Source organism: Erinaceus europaeus, chromosome X, assembly GCF_950295315.1.
Source record: "Erinaceus europaeus chromosome X, mEriEur2.1, whole genome shotgun sequence".
Taxonomy (NCBI): domain Eukaryota; kingdom Metazoa; phylum Chordata; class Mammalia; order Eulipotyphla; family Erinaceidae; genus Erinaceus; species Erinaceus europaeus.
The window spans coordinates 62,762,715-62,776,242 of NC_080185.1; the positions used below are offsets into that span (position 1 = coordinate 62,762,715).

At 38.7% G+C, this 13,528-nt stretch overlaps 1 protein-coding gene across 1 annotated transcript in view; it reads right to left on the bottom strand.

Annotated features, from left to right (window-relative positions):
* The window catches only part of TCEAL6 (transcription elongation factor A like 6), a 444,729-nt gene extending 431,592 nt beyond the window's left edge, over nucleotides 1-13,137 (bottom strand). The window contains exon 1 of the mRNA XM_060183463.1: nucleotides 13,134-13,137. The gene's annotated coding sequence lies outside the window, so the exon portion shown is untranslated. The remainder of the gene's footprint in view (nucleotides 1-13,133) is intronic.
* Nucleotides 13,138-13,528: the final 391 nt, after the last annotated feature.

A 13,528-nucleotide genomic window follows, 5' to 3' on the forward strand; every position in this document is an offset into this window, starting at 1 on the left:
GACCAGTGCTTGGCTTTCTCAGGTCTGTATAATATATTCTTGTTCACTTGGTCATCTATTTTTGTTCTTGCTTTTTTATTCATTCTTCTGTCTTTATTTTATGCTGTTAATCTTTCTACCTTCTTACATTGGATGATTAATTTCTTAACGGTAATATCTATTTCCTGTCTGATATAAGATAAAAGAATTAGGAGTTATGGGGTGGCACACCCAGTTGAATGCACATTACCATGAACAAGGACCAGGGTTCAAGCATACATCATGAAGTGTTCTGCCAATGTGTTCTTCTATATATTTGATGGTTTCTTCTCTAACATCCATATCATTGATCCATTTGGAATTAACCTTTTTGCATGGTGATATGTGGTATTCCTATTTCACTCATCTGACCATTCCAACCACTTTTTCCAACACCATGTGTTGAAGAGACTCTTCTTTCCCCATTTAGTGTTTTGTCAAAAATTAGTTGCCCATAGATATGGCAGCTTGTTAGTGGGCTTTAAATTCTATGCCCTTGGTATGTATCTATTTTTTGCCCCAGTACCAGACAGATTTGAGTACTACAGTCCTTTAGTGTAATTTAACAGCAAGAAGTGTGATGCCTTCTGTCTTATTCAATTCCTGAAGATTTCTTTGATAATCACAGGTATTTTCTGGTTCCAGATAAACTTTAGCAGCTTTCGTTCTATTCCCTTGAGGAAATTTGGTGGGACTTTCATAGGGATTGCTATGGGTAGGACAGTCATGTTGATGCTGTGAATTCTTCCAATTTCTGAACACTGACATCTTTTCCATTTATTTGTATCTTTATTTCTTTTCATAGTGACTCATAATTTTCAGTGTACACGTCTTTCACTTCCTTTGTTAAGTTTATTCTTAGATACTTGATTATTTTTGTTGCTATAGTAAAAAGAATTGATTTCCAGATTTCTTCTTCTAGCTTAGTGTTTGTATAGAAGAAAAATATGCCCACAATTTAAATGTTTTACAGGATGAGAAGGTAGGTAGAAAAGATCATGCACATACTTTTAAACAATTTTAGTCTTTTATTTTACTTACATTTATAGATTATTTTCCTCATTAATGTGGGTGGGGCTGAGATGATGATAACATTAACTATATTCTTTCCACTTTATCATACCATTCGCACTGATCTAATCAAAACATTTTTTTAGGGGAAGGTAGTGGCACATCTGGTTAAGTGCACACATTACAATGCTCAAGGACCCAGGTTTAAGCCCTTGGTACCCACCTGCAGGGGGAATGCTTCACAAGTGGTGAAGCTAGGCTGCGTGTCTTTCTGTTTCCCCTCTCCCTTCCTATCTCCCCCAGCCTCTCAATTTTTCTCGGCCTCTATTCAATAATAACTAAATAATATTTTTAAACAAGAGACTTTGGGGGGGGGCGAGTGGTGGCTCAGCAGTTTGATCGCACATACTACAAAGCACAAGGACCTGGTTCGAGCCCCCCCTCCCCCCGGTCTCCACCTACATGGTAGAAAGTTTTGCAAGTAGTGAAGAAGGGCTGCAGGTGTCTCTGTCTTTCTCCCTATTACCCCTTCCCTCTCAATTTCTGGCTATCAAATAAACAAAGATTTTTAAAAATTAAAAAAGAGAGAAAAAGGGAAAGTAATTTTTTTAAAGAAAGATTTTTTTTTCCTCATGGGTGAGGGGCAAGCAGTACAGTGGGTAAAACTCTCAAGTATGAAGTTGTGGCAGAGTTCAATCCTTGGTACTGTATGTGCCAGAGTGTTACTCTGATTTTTCTCTCTTCTTCCTCCTCTCTGTTAGATAAACAAATCTTTTTAAAAATATATATATTTTTTCTTTATCCGTTCATCTACTACTTTGTGTTCTTTATCTCTATATTCAGTTTAACTCTCCTTCCCATAAGCAGCCATTCTAATATATTTGATGTGCATATATTTTTGTCTAAATTATTTGAAAACTTACAGTATGGGTAAAAATTTTAATTTAGTGATATGTGGCTATGATCCTTAATCTGTTCTTTCCCTTTCAACAGAAGATTTTTCAGAAGAATTATTCATATTACTAAGCATATATCACATATGTAGTCTTAAACTGTGGGTGTGCCATGGTGATGTGCCACTGTATTCATCTACTGTAATTTCCTTCTTCATGTACTTAAAAATGAAATCTGTAATGCTTAAATCTTTTACTATCCCAAACATAATGTTGAAAACCCTCATTCATGCTCCCTATGGACCTACATAAGACTATGTACATACATATACATATGGAATTGTTGAACACGTGGTAATGTGGTGACTATGATTAAGTACTGCTAGGTTGTAACCTAATAGCAGCACCCATCTAAACTCTAATCATTCTTGTGTGTTGCTGTTCTTATGTCCCTGTACCCTTACCAAAAGGCTATTCCACTTTTCTCTGCGTACTTAGTATTCTTCATTTTCATGGTGGATAGGAAAGGAGCACAGATAACGCATGAAGAGGTTTTATGAGGAGAAATATGAAAGTGATACGTATCATTTATGCCACAATTCACTGGTCAGAACACAGTCTGATAGCTGCACTCAATTACAAGGGACACTGAACACTGTCATTGAGCTGAGTGCCAAAGAAGAAGCAGATGAAATGGATATTAGAGACCAGTAACAGCCTCTGCCACAATGGAAAGAGCTTTGTGGAGGAAATTACAAAATGCTATTAAAAGACACTAATACTCCAGGATGCTGGTCTCTGTGCTCACTTTTCTTGACTTAGGTAGCAGTTTTCAGCCTCACTGTTATCTTTTTTTATTATTGTTATTATTGTTGTTGTTGTTGTGTTAGTTATATATATGTATATATAATTTTTATTTATAAAAAGGAAACACTAACAAAAATCATAGGATAAGAGAGGTACAACTCCAAACAATTCCTACCACCAGAACTCCATATCCCATCCCATCCCCTTATAGCTTTCCTATTCTTTATCCCTCTGGGATCATACACCAAGGGACATTATGGGGTGCAGAAAGTGGAGGTCTGGCTTCTGTAATTGTTTCACCACTGAACATGGGTGTTGACAGGTCGATCCATACTTCCAGCCTGTCTCTCTGTTTCCCTGGTGGAGCGGGGCTCTGGGGAAGCAGGGCTCCAGGATACATTGGTGGGGTCATCTGCCCAGGGAAGTCCGGTTGGCATCATGTTAGCATCTGGAACCTGGTGGCTGAAAAGAGTTAACATATAAAGCCAAACAAATTATTGACTAATCATGGACCTAAAGGCTGGAATACTGCAGATGAAAGTTTGGGTGTCTCCATTTTGTATATAGTTAGTAGGCCTATTTTTGTTATAAAGGGCCAATGACTTCTACCTTCTGCTCCCCATAAAAATGTTTGGTCCATACTTCCAGAGGGAAAAAGAATAGGGAAACTTCCAATGGGATATGGAACTCTGGTTGTGGGAATTGTGTGGAATTGTACCCCCTCTTATCCTACAATCTTGTTAGTCATTATTAAATCAGTAACAAAAAATCACCTGAAAAATCAGTGTAATATGACCAGGATCTCTTCAGAAACTTACCAAGCCACAGGTGAGTACAGACACACGTGGTTCTTGGACAGAAAAGGGATTATGGAGAGATTTTTGGAACTAAAATGTGATATTCAGGAATGGATGGCACCTAACTGGGAGAGTAATAGCTAAGGCACACCACTTCTGGGTCTGAGTCAAAGAAACAACTGTTAAAAGGGAAAAAAAGGAAACCATCTAAGACACAGGTGAGAACAGACGCATATGGTTTGTGGATGGAACAGAGGTGAGGGACCAATTCCCAGGACTCAAAATCGGTGCTTGAGGATGGCACTAAATTGGAAGATTGACAGCTGAGCCACACCACTTCTAGATCCAACTTTAGGCAACAAAGAACTGCTTAAAAAAAATCACCTAAGAACTCAACAATTTAACAACTGTGACTTCTCGAGTTTCCAATACTGTTGCCCCACAGAGGCTGGAACAACAGCAAGGAGACGCTATATTGACCTCAGAGTCACTGACTCAGAAAAAAAAAAACTCCCCTCCCTAATAAATATATATAAACAAGGAAATTGAAGCCCTTATCTATGGTGCATCCTGCTTAGAATTTGAGTCAGTCATCAAAAAATCTCCCCCAAAATAAAAAAATACAGGTCCAAACAGTTTTACTAATGAATTCTATAAGATTTTTGAAGAAGATCTAACTTGTATTTTTCTCAAACTATTCTAGAAAATTGTAGAAGGGTAAACACCACCAAACATGTTGTGTGAGGTACACATCACTTTGATGCCCAAAGCAAGGAAGGACTCTACCAGGAAGAAAACTATCAACTTATATCCCTGATGAACCATGATGCAAAGATCCTGAACAATATCTTGGCAGATTGAATCCAAAAACATATCAAGAGAATAATTTACCAAGACCAAGTGGTATTCATCCCTGGGAAGCAGGGACGGTTCCACATCTGCAAATCAATCAATAGGATTAATCAGATCAACAAAAAGAAACATCATATCAATTGATGCCAAAAACACATTTTACAAGATCCAACACCCATTTATGATAAAGGCCTTCAAGAAAATGGGAATACAAAGACCATTCCTCAACATAATAAAAACTGTTTATGGCAAAATCACAGCTAACATAATTTTCAATGGGAAAAAATTGAAAGCTTTCTCCCTAAAATTGGGAACAAGGATGTCCAATATATCCATTGTTGTTCAACATGGTTCTCAATGTCCTCACCACTACTATCAGACAAGAAAGATATATCAAAGGTATACAAATTGGAAAAGAAGAAATCAAATGATCACTCTTTGCTAATGACATTATATTAGACCTAGAAAACCCCAAAGACTCTACCAAAAAAAAAAAAAAACTACTGGAAATAATTAATAAATTCAGTAGAGTAGCTAGCAGGATACAAAATACACATAAATTTGTGGTATTTCTGAATGCAAACATGGAATCAGAGGAAAAAGAAAAGACTCAAGCATTATTAAATGATCCTACCAAATTCAATCTACAATTTCAATGCAATCCCTATCGAAATCCCAATAGCATTTTTTTTTTTTTGCGTCCAGGGTTATTGCTGGGGCTCAGTGCCAGCACCAAGAATCCACTGCTCCTGAAGGCTATTTTTCCCTTTTGATGCCTTTTTTATCTTTGTAGTTATTATTATTGTTGTTATTGATGTCGTTGTTGTTGGATAGGACAGAGAGAAATGGAGAGAGGAGGGGAAGGCTGAGAAGGGGAGAGAAAGATAGACATCTGCAGGTCTGTTTCACCACTTGTGAAGCCAACCCCCCGCAGGTGGGGAGCTGGGGCTCAAACCAGGATCCTTAATCAGGTCCTTGCGATTCACTCCATGTACGTTTAAACCGCTATGCTACTGCTGGACCCCTTCCAATGGCATTTCTTAAGCAAATTGAACAACTTGTCCAAAGATTTGTGTGGAACCACAAAAGGTCACAAATTGCCAAAGTACATCTGAGAAAGAAGAAAAAGTATGGAGGTACCACACTCCCAAACTTCAGTTTATACTACAAAGCATTAATAAGCAAACAGCATGGTACTGGAATAAAAATGGGTACTTGGATCAGTGGAGCAGAAACAAAAGCTCAGAAATAAACCCACACATATACAACCACCTAATATATGACAAAGTGTCCAAAACCATTCAATGGGATAGAGAAGGTCTCTGGAACAGATGGTTCTATAGTGGTTCTGGGAAAATTAGACAGCCTCGTGTATAAAAGTAAAACTAGACCACTTAACACCATACAAGAAGGTCAAATCAAAATGGATTAATGATCTAGATAATAGACCATAAACTTTAAAATTTATAGAAGAAAACACTGGTGAAACTTTGTAGGAGACTCAATCTCCTGGGCATAAGAAATGAAAGCTAGAGTAAGTAAATGAGATTACATGCTAATTGTTTTCTTATTACATTGTTTTACAGGGGGCTGAGTGGTGGCACACTGGTTTAGTGAAGTGCAAGGACCTGCACAAGAATCCTGGTTTGAGCCCCCCACTCCCCACCTGCAGAGAAGACACTTTACAAGCAGAAAAGGCTAACTCTTAAAAATTCAAAAGTATTTAAATGATTTGAACATGAAAGGCTGCACATACATTTTTCTTTATTAGAGGATTAATGTTTTACAGTTGACAGTAAATACAATAATTTATTTATGCATAAAATTTCCCAGTTTTCCACATAACAATACAACCCCTACTAGGTCCTCTGTCATCATGTTCCAGGACCTGAACCCTCCCCGCCAGCCCACCCCAGAGTCTTTTACTTTGGTGCAATATGCCAATTTCATTCCAAGTTCTGTTTAGTGTTTTCTCTTCTGATCTTGTTTTTCAACATCTGCCTGTGAGTGAGATCATCCCATATTCATTATTCTGCTTCTGACTTATTTCACTAAACATGATTTCTTCAAGTTCCATCCAATATGGACTGAAAATGGTGAAATCACCATTTTTAATAGCCGAGTAGTAATCTATTGTATATATATACCACAACTTGCTCAGCCACTCATCTGTTGTTGGGCACCTGGGTTGCTTCCAGGTTTTGGCTATTTCAAATTGTGCTATGAACATAGGTATACACAATTTTTTTAGATGGGCGTGTTTTGTTCCTTAGTATATATACCCAGGAGAAGAATTGCAGGATCATAGGGTAGGACCATTTCTAGCTTTCTGAGAGTTCTCCAGACTGCTCTCCACAGGGGTTGAACTAATTTACATTCCCACCAGCAGTGCAGGAGGGTTCTTTTGTCCTTATGACCTCTCCAGCATTTGTTGTGGATATGTTTTCTGATGTATGGCATTCTCACAAGAATGAAGTGGTATCTCATTGTTGTGTTTATTTTCATTTCTCTGACAATCAATGGCTTGGAGCATTTTTTCATATGTTTTTTGGCCTTTCGGATCTCTTCTGTGGTGATTTTTTTTTTACCAGAGCACTGCTCAGCTCTGGTTTCTGGTGGTGCAAGAAATTTAACCTGGAATGTCAGAGTCTCAGACAAGAGTCTTTCTACATAACCATTATGCTATCTCCCTGCCCATGTGGTGAATACTCTGTCCATGTCCTCTTCCCATTTCTGGATGGGGTCATTTGTTTTCTTATTGAGTTTAGTGAGCACTTTATATATTTTGGTTATTGCCCTCTTGTCTGATGGATAACATGTAAAGATCTCCTATTCTGTGAGGGGTCTCTTTGTTTCGGTATTGGTTTCTTTTGTGCACATAACACACTCTAAGTAAAATGAAAGCTGTGAAACAATATATTAGTACTGAGCTCACTTTTCGTTTTTAAGGTTTTCTTATCTTATTTTTGTTATCTTTATTTGTTGGATAGAGACAGCCTGAAACTGAGAGAACAAGGGGAGATAGACAGGGAGAGAGAAAAAAAGACACCTGCTTCACCACTTGCAAAGCTTTCCCCCTGCTGGTGGAGACTGGGGACTTAAACCTGGGTCCTTGCGCATTGTAAAATGTGCACTCAACCAGGTGCACCACCACCCAGCCCCGTGTGCTCACTTTCTATCAAAACTGCAGATAGGTAATAATAGGTAACTCTAAAGATGGATGAAAAGAAGACATTTTTTTCTGCTCTAACATGTTTTTCATTTAATATTTATTTATTTATTTATTTATTTATTTATTTTGCCCCCAGGGTCATCTCTGGGTCTTGGTGCCTGCACCAGGAATCCTCTGCTCCTGGAGGCCATTTTTCCCATTTTTGTTACCCTTGTTGTTGCTGTTGTTATTGTTGTCATTGCTATTGTTGTTATTGGATAGGACAGAGAAAAATCAAGAGAGGAGTGGAAGAGATGGTGAGAGACAGACACCTGCAGACCTGCTTCACAGCTTGTGAAGCAACCCCCCTGCAGGTGGGGAGCTGGTGGCTCAAAGCTGGATCCTTACATTGGTCCTTGTGCTTGGCCACTGAGCTACCTCCTGGCCTCCTTGATTTAACTTTTAATAGGTATGAATAACTTCTATAATTTAAGAAAACACAATGAAGATTAAAGTAGAGTTCATTGTGAAAAATTATTTCTTGGGTACAAAAAAAAAAAAACAGAATCTGTGTTAGCATGGTAATTAAGTGCCCAGTAGGACCCACCTCTCATTCTTCAAAAAAAGAGCATAATATGACTTTCTTCCACAGAGAATATCATTTCCTCTCTATAAGTTGAAGTAAATATATCTGGGACTCATTTTAGTTGTTAAAAAAAATTTCACGCTCTTATGAATACCTTAAAACTCCCTTAAATATGACTGCATCCATCTAAATAAACATAATTATATACATGACATATTTATCAGTGCACAAATGTCAAAAATTAAAGCATCTGTAACACGAAGATCAGACTTTCGTATCAACTCCAAATGGAACAAGGACCTGGATGCTAGACCAGAAATTATCAAATATTTAGAGGAAAACATTGTAGGAACACCTTCCCACCTAAACCTCAAGGATATCTTTGATGAAACAAACACAATTTCAAGGAAGACTAAATCAGAAAAAAATCAATGGGACTACATAAAATTGAAAAGCTTCTGCACAGCCAAAGAAACTATCACACAAAGAGACCCCTCACAGACCGGGAGAAGATCTTCACATGCCATACATCAGACAAGAGACTAATCACCAAAATATATAAAGAGCTTAGCAAACTTAGCACCAAAAAAGCAAATGACCCCATCCAAAAATGGGCAGAGGATATGAACAGAACACTCACTACAGAAGAGATCCAAAAGGCTAACAAACACATGAAAAATTGCTCCAGGTCGCTGATTGCCAGAGAAATGCAAATAAAGACAACATTGAGATACCACCTAACCTCTGTGGGAATGGCATACATCAAAAAGGACAGCAGCAACAAATGCTGCAGAGGCTGTGGGGACAGAGGAACCCTTCTGCACTGCTGGTGGGAATGTACACTAGTTCAGTCTCTGTGGAGAGCAGTCTGGAGAACTCTCACAAGGCTAGACATGGACCTTCCATACTACCCAGTAATTCCTCTCTTGGGGATATACCCCAAGGATTCCATAACACCCAACCAAAAAGATATGTATACACCTATGTTCATAGCAGCACAATTCATAATAGCTAAAACCTGGTAGCAACCCAGGTGCCCAACAACAGATGAGTGGCTGAGAAATCTGTGGTATATATACACAATGGAATACTAAATAGCCATTAAGAACAATGAACCCACCTTCTCTGATCCATCTTGGATGGAGCTAGAAGAAATTATGTTAAGAGAGCTAAGTCAGAAAGACAAAAATGAGTATGGATCATCCCACTCATAAACAGAAGTGGAGAAAGAATAACAGAAAAGGAAACTAAAAGTAGGATTTGACTGAATTTGGAGTAGAGCACCAAAGTAAAAACTCTGGGTGGAGCATGAGGGTGGATGTTTGGCTTCACCAGGCAGGGGTGAGGGGTATGGGATGGGACACAGTCTTTTGGTGGTGGGAATGGTGGTTATGTACACTCAATATGTAGTCATATAAATCACTATATAATTAATATGAGAAGGGAAAATTGATCGAATATCTCAAACTTTTTAAAGCACAGACTGAGTCTTTTTAATACATAGGCTGAGTCTTTGATATGTTGACTCTTCTTAAAAGCTTAGACCAGGGAGAACAGAAGCAACCAGTGGCACAGCTATATACAAATAATGTCAAAGGACATAAATTATGGTGATGTTGTGTATGATCCTAAACAAATCCTAACACATGGATATTTAAAAGTTAACCTAATTGTCAAATAATTTGATTATAGCAATAACTAACTATTGTCTTCTTAAACCCTAAGACAGCAGGAACCTCACACTTCATCTATAGAGCCTATATTTCCCCCAGTCCTGGAACCTCTCAGGTGGGGCTGACTTTCCTGCATGCTTCTCTCAATTCATACCAAATGAATTGAGAGAATTCATTTCTGCATCCGCCGATCTCAACCTAATTAACACAAGGAGTACCACCTCAGCATGCTTCACTTCAGACTGTGTCCAGAGACATCAGGCATGGAAGGTCAACCCTTCAGCCTCATTACTCCGGTGAGACCTATCTTTTCTTTTCTTTTTTTTTTTTTTGAGACCTATCTTTTCACAGGATTCTTTAATTCCATTTCAGGTGGTTCACTTCCTAACATAGTCCCAAACCCTAGATATAGACCAGGTCCCATGAGATAGAGCATATGTTCACATGTATCCATAAATTAGGGCAAAATATATACCTGAAAGCAAAGAATACACAATAGTCTTTAGTGAGTCAGTATCAAGTTCATAATGAAATAGTGTCCACTTAGACGTAGATACCCTCCTCACATACTTCCTATTACAGTTCTCTCACTCCAAAGCTAACCTTAGCAAAGCAAGGACTGCAAAAGCTGAATAAGGGCAAGAGACTGGCATACTTTAACAATGACTCTTTAGTCACTATCAGGCCACCCCATCATCTGGGGCCTTATTCAGGGAGTTCTGAGATTCCCAAACAGACATGATAGGCCTAGACCTCAAATAAATCCAGAGAGCTCCATTGTTACCAGTCATCTCTGTCAGGATCAACAAAACAGGCCCCTTTGTGGGCCCCCATAGGACCTTGCCCTCAACTTGGATCAATAATGGTAGAGAATGTTCTATCCTCTGAAGGGAGGATGGACAACATACTCTATGATACACTTGAGGAAGATGGGTCCTGAAATTGGGGCAGCTTGGAACATTCCTACTCATGACCACAGAATGTGAGCTGGGATACACAGGACTGCAGAGGTCACATAGACTCCTAAGCTGAATATGGGACCCAGATCACATCAAATCAGTGGAGTTTACAGTCAACTCTTCATCTGCACTATTCCAGCCTTTAGGTTCATGATTGACCAACAATTTGTTTGGCTTTATTTTTGTTTGTTTGTTTTAACTATCTTTTCAGCCACCAGGTTCCAGATGATAGCATGATGCCAACCAGACTTCACTGGACAGACAACCCCACCAATGTGTCCTGGAGCCCCACTTGCCCATAGCCCTACCCCACGAGGGAAAGAGAGAGGCAGGCTGGGAGTATGGATCAACCTGTCAACGCCCATGTTCAGCGGGGAAGCAATTACAGAAGCCAGACCTTTAATCTTCTGCATCCCACAATGACCTTGGGTCCATACTCCCAGAGGGTTAAAGAATAGGAAAGCTATCTGGGGAGGGGATGAAATGCAGAGATTTGGTGGTGGGAATTGTGTGGAGTTGTACCCCTCTTATCCTATGGTTTTGTCAGTGTTTCCTTTTTATAAATAAAAAGTAAAAAAGTATTTCTAAGCAAACAAAATTCAAAATTGTGTCCAGAGGAAAATGTGCTCTAGCACATTGAATGTGCTTTACCTACATAGCATCCTAATTCCTATAGCAGAAGCAAATGTACCACTGACAGCATTAACTAGTTAAATCAGTTTGTACTGATTCCTTGGTCACTGAATAGACAATTTTCTGATGATAGTTCAGTTTCTGATGCAGACTGATCTTAGGGAATGAATGTTCTGCACAACAGTCAGCCACTGTCTCTCATCTCTCTCTCTCTTCCTTCTCTCTCTCTATATGTATATATATGTATATATATGTATATATGTATGTATTTGTATATATATATATACACACAAAATTACTGTTTTCTATGTTATGAGGATCCCAACTGATTTCATATTTTATGTCATCTGTTACCTTAGAAATGTTCAATAAGTGGACCATGAGCAGTGGTATACCTGGTATAGTGCATATGTTACAATATGCAAGGAATCAGGTTCATGCTTCCAGTCCCCACCTGCAGGGTAAAACTTCACTAGCCACGAAGCAGTGCTATGGGTGTCTTTCCCTCTCCCTGTATTTCTCCCCTTCCCCTCTTAACTTCACCGTGCTATCAAATAAACAAATAAATATTATTAAAATATAGTAGATATGATTTTAAAATGTCCAATAAGCAAGAGGTGTTAAGCTTTAAAAAATATGTTTTCATTACATCAAGTCTCTCATTTTTAAAATGTAAATTATCAACAGGACCAGAGTGTTACACTTAACTGACTCTCCTAGGTGAGTTGATTGCATTTGCATGAATCTGTCAGGGTGAGGTTACTGCCCTCCCCCTATAACACTTCCTTTCCCTCCTCTCTCCCTGCTTTCATACCTAGCCCTCACACATTGCCCAATACTAAACAAAATACCTGAGAGAGACCCGACAGAGAGGGTCAAGTATGGGTACATATAAACTACTCTGAAAAGTAAAAAAAAAAAAAAAAAAAACTTATCCTGCTTAATAGAATATCCTCAAAGGCAGGGCAGAGCAGAGAAAGGAAGACCAGGAGTTTTAAGGCTAAGAAGAAACACCACAGTTTAAAAAAGAGACCAGAGGAAACCTTCACCTGGTGACATGATGTAAAATGAAGATGCAAAGATGACACTGAAAATAGTCAGCCATTCCCAGAAAAGTCATTCTCAAGGGAACTTGGCACAGAAATCAACCAAGCAGAAGCAAAACACAAAATTTTCCTGAGCCACATCAATTTGCTAAATCTACACACTTTTGGAATAATGCAAATAAAATGTAATTTAAAAAATATAAAAGCCAGTTTTCTGGGTGCCTTGAAACACTGTGCTGTAAGATTATTGCATTCCATCTTTGCACAATCACCTTTGAACATATCTGACTGGGGGAGACCCACACATATTACAAAAGCCATCAGAGGAGAACAAACCCAAAAACAGCAAGATAGCCTCTGAAAGTTTCTAATTCCCCCAGTTTACCAGGAGATGCCATCCTTTCTTAAGAGGCCACTGCTTTCAACCTGCTCACATGAGCTTCCACAGTCACTTAAGGCCACAATCCTAGAAGCATGCCCTTTCCCAAGTGAGCAAGAATGGCAACTTTGATGTGAAAGCATCAGCGAATGCGTGACTTGGCCTCATGGCCTGCCTGGACAAGACAGCCACACCTCTGTCTCACATAGACTTCCTGGAGTCAAAGTGATTTAGTTCTAAATACCAGGTATTCAACATAAAATGTGCTGGCAGCACAAGTACGAGACCTGCCATCATGAGTATACTTTTTTCTCAGTCCCTTTTCAACAAGGATTCTAAAAATCTTGTCATTGAAGGGCTAGGGTTGTAGCTGAGTGACAAAGCATATATGCATATTTATATCACTGCCCCTAGGTTTCATACATGGCAACAAAAATTAAAATGTAACTGTTTAAAGTAACGAGTATGGTGACTCTCTAGACTCATGTATGTGTGAGGGAACACATTCAACATTAGTTTTAAGGGTAGGGTTAAGGAAAAGAAAACTAACATTTTTATTCCTCAATCATCTGTTATAGACATTAGAGTAAGTGCTGGAAATTGGGAGCTAAATCCATATCACAACTGAGGAGCAGATTTTACCTTTTCTTCATATATAAAGTAAAATAACATCATCTAATGGACTAAGAATATGTTGCGGGTGCTGGTGCATGTCTCATTAAA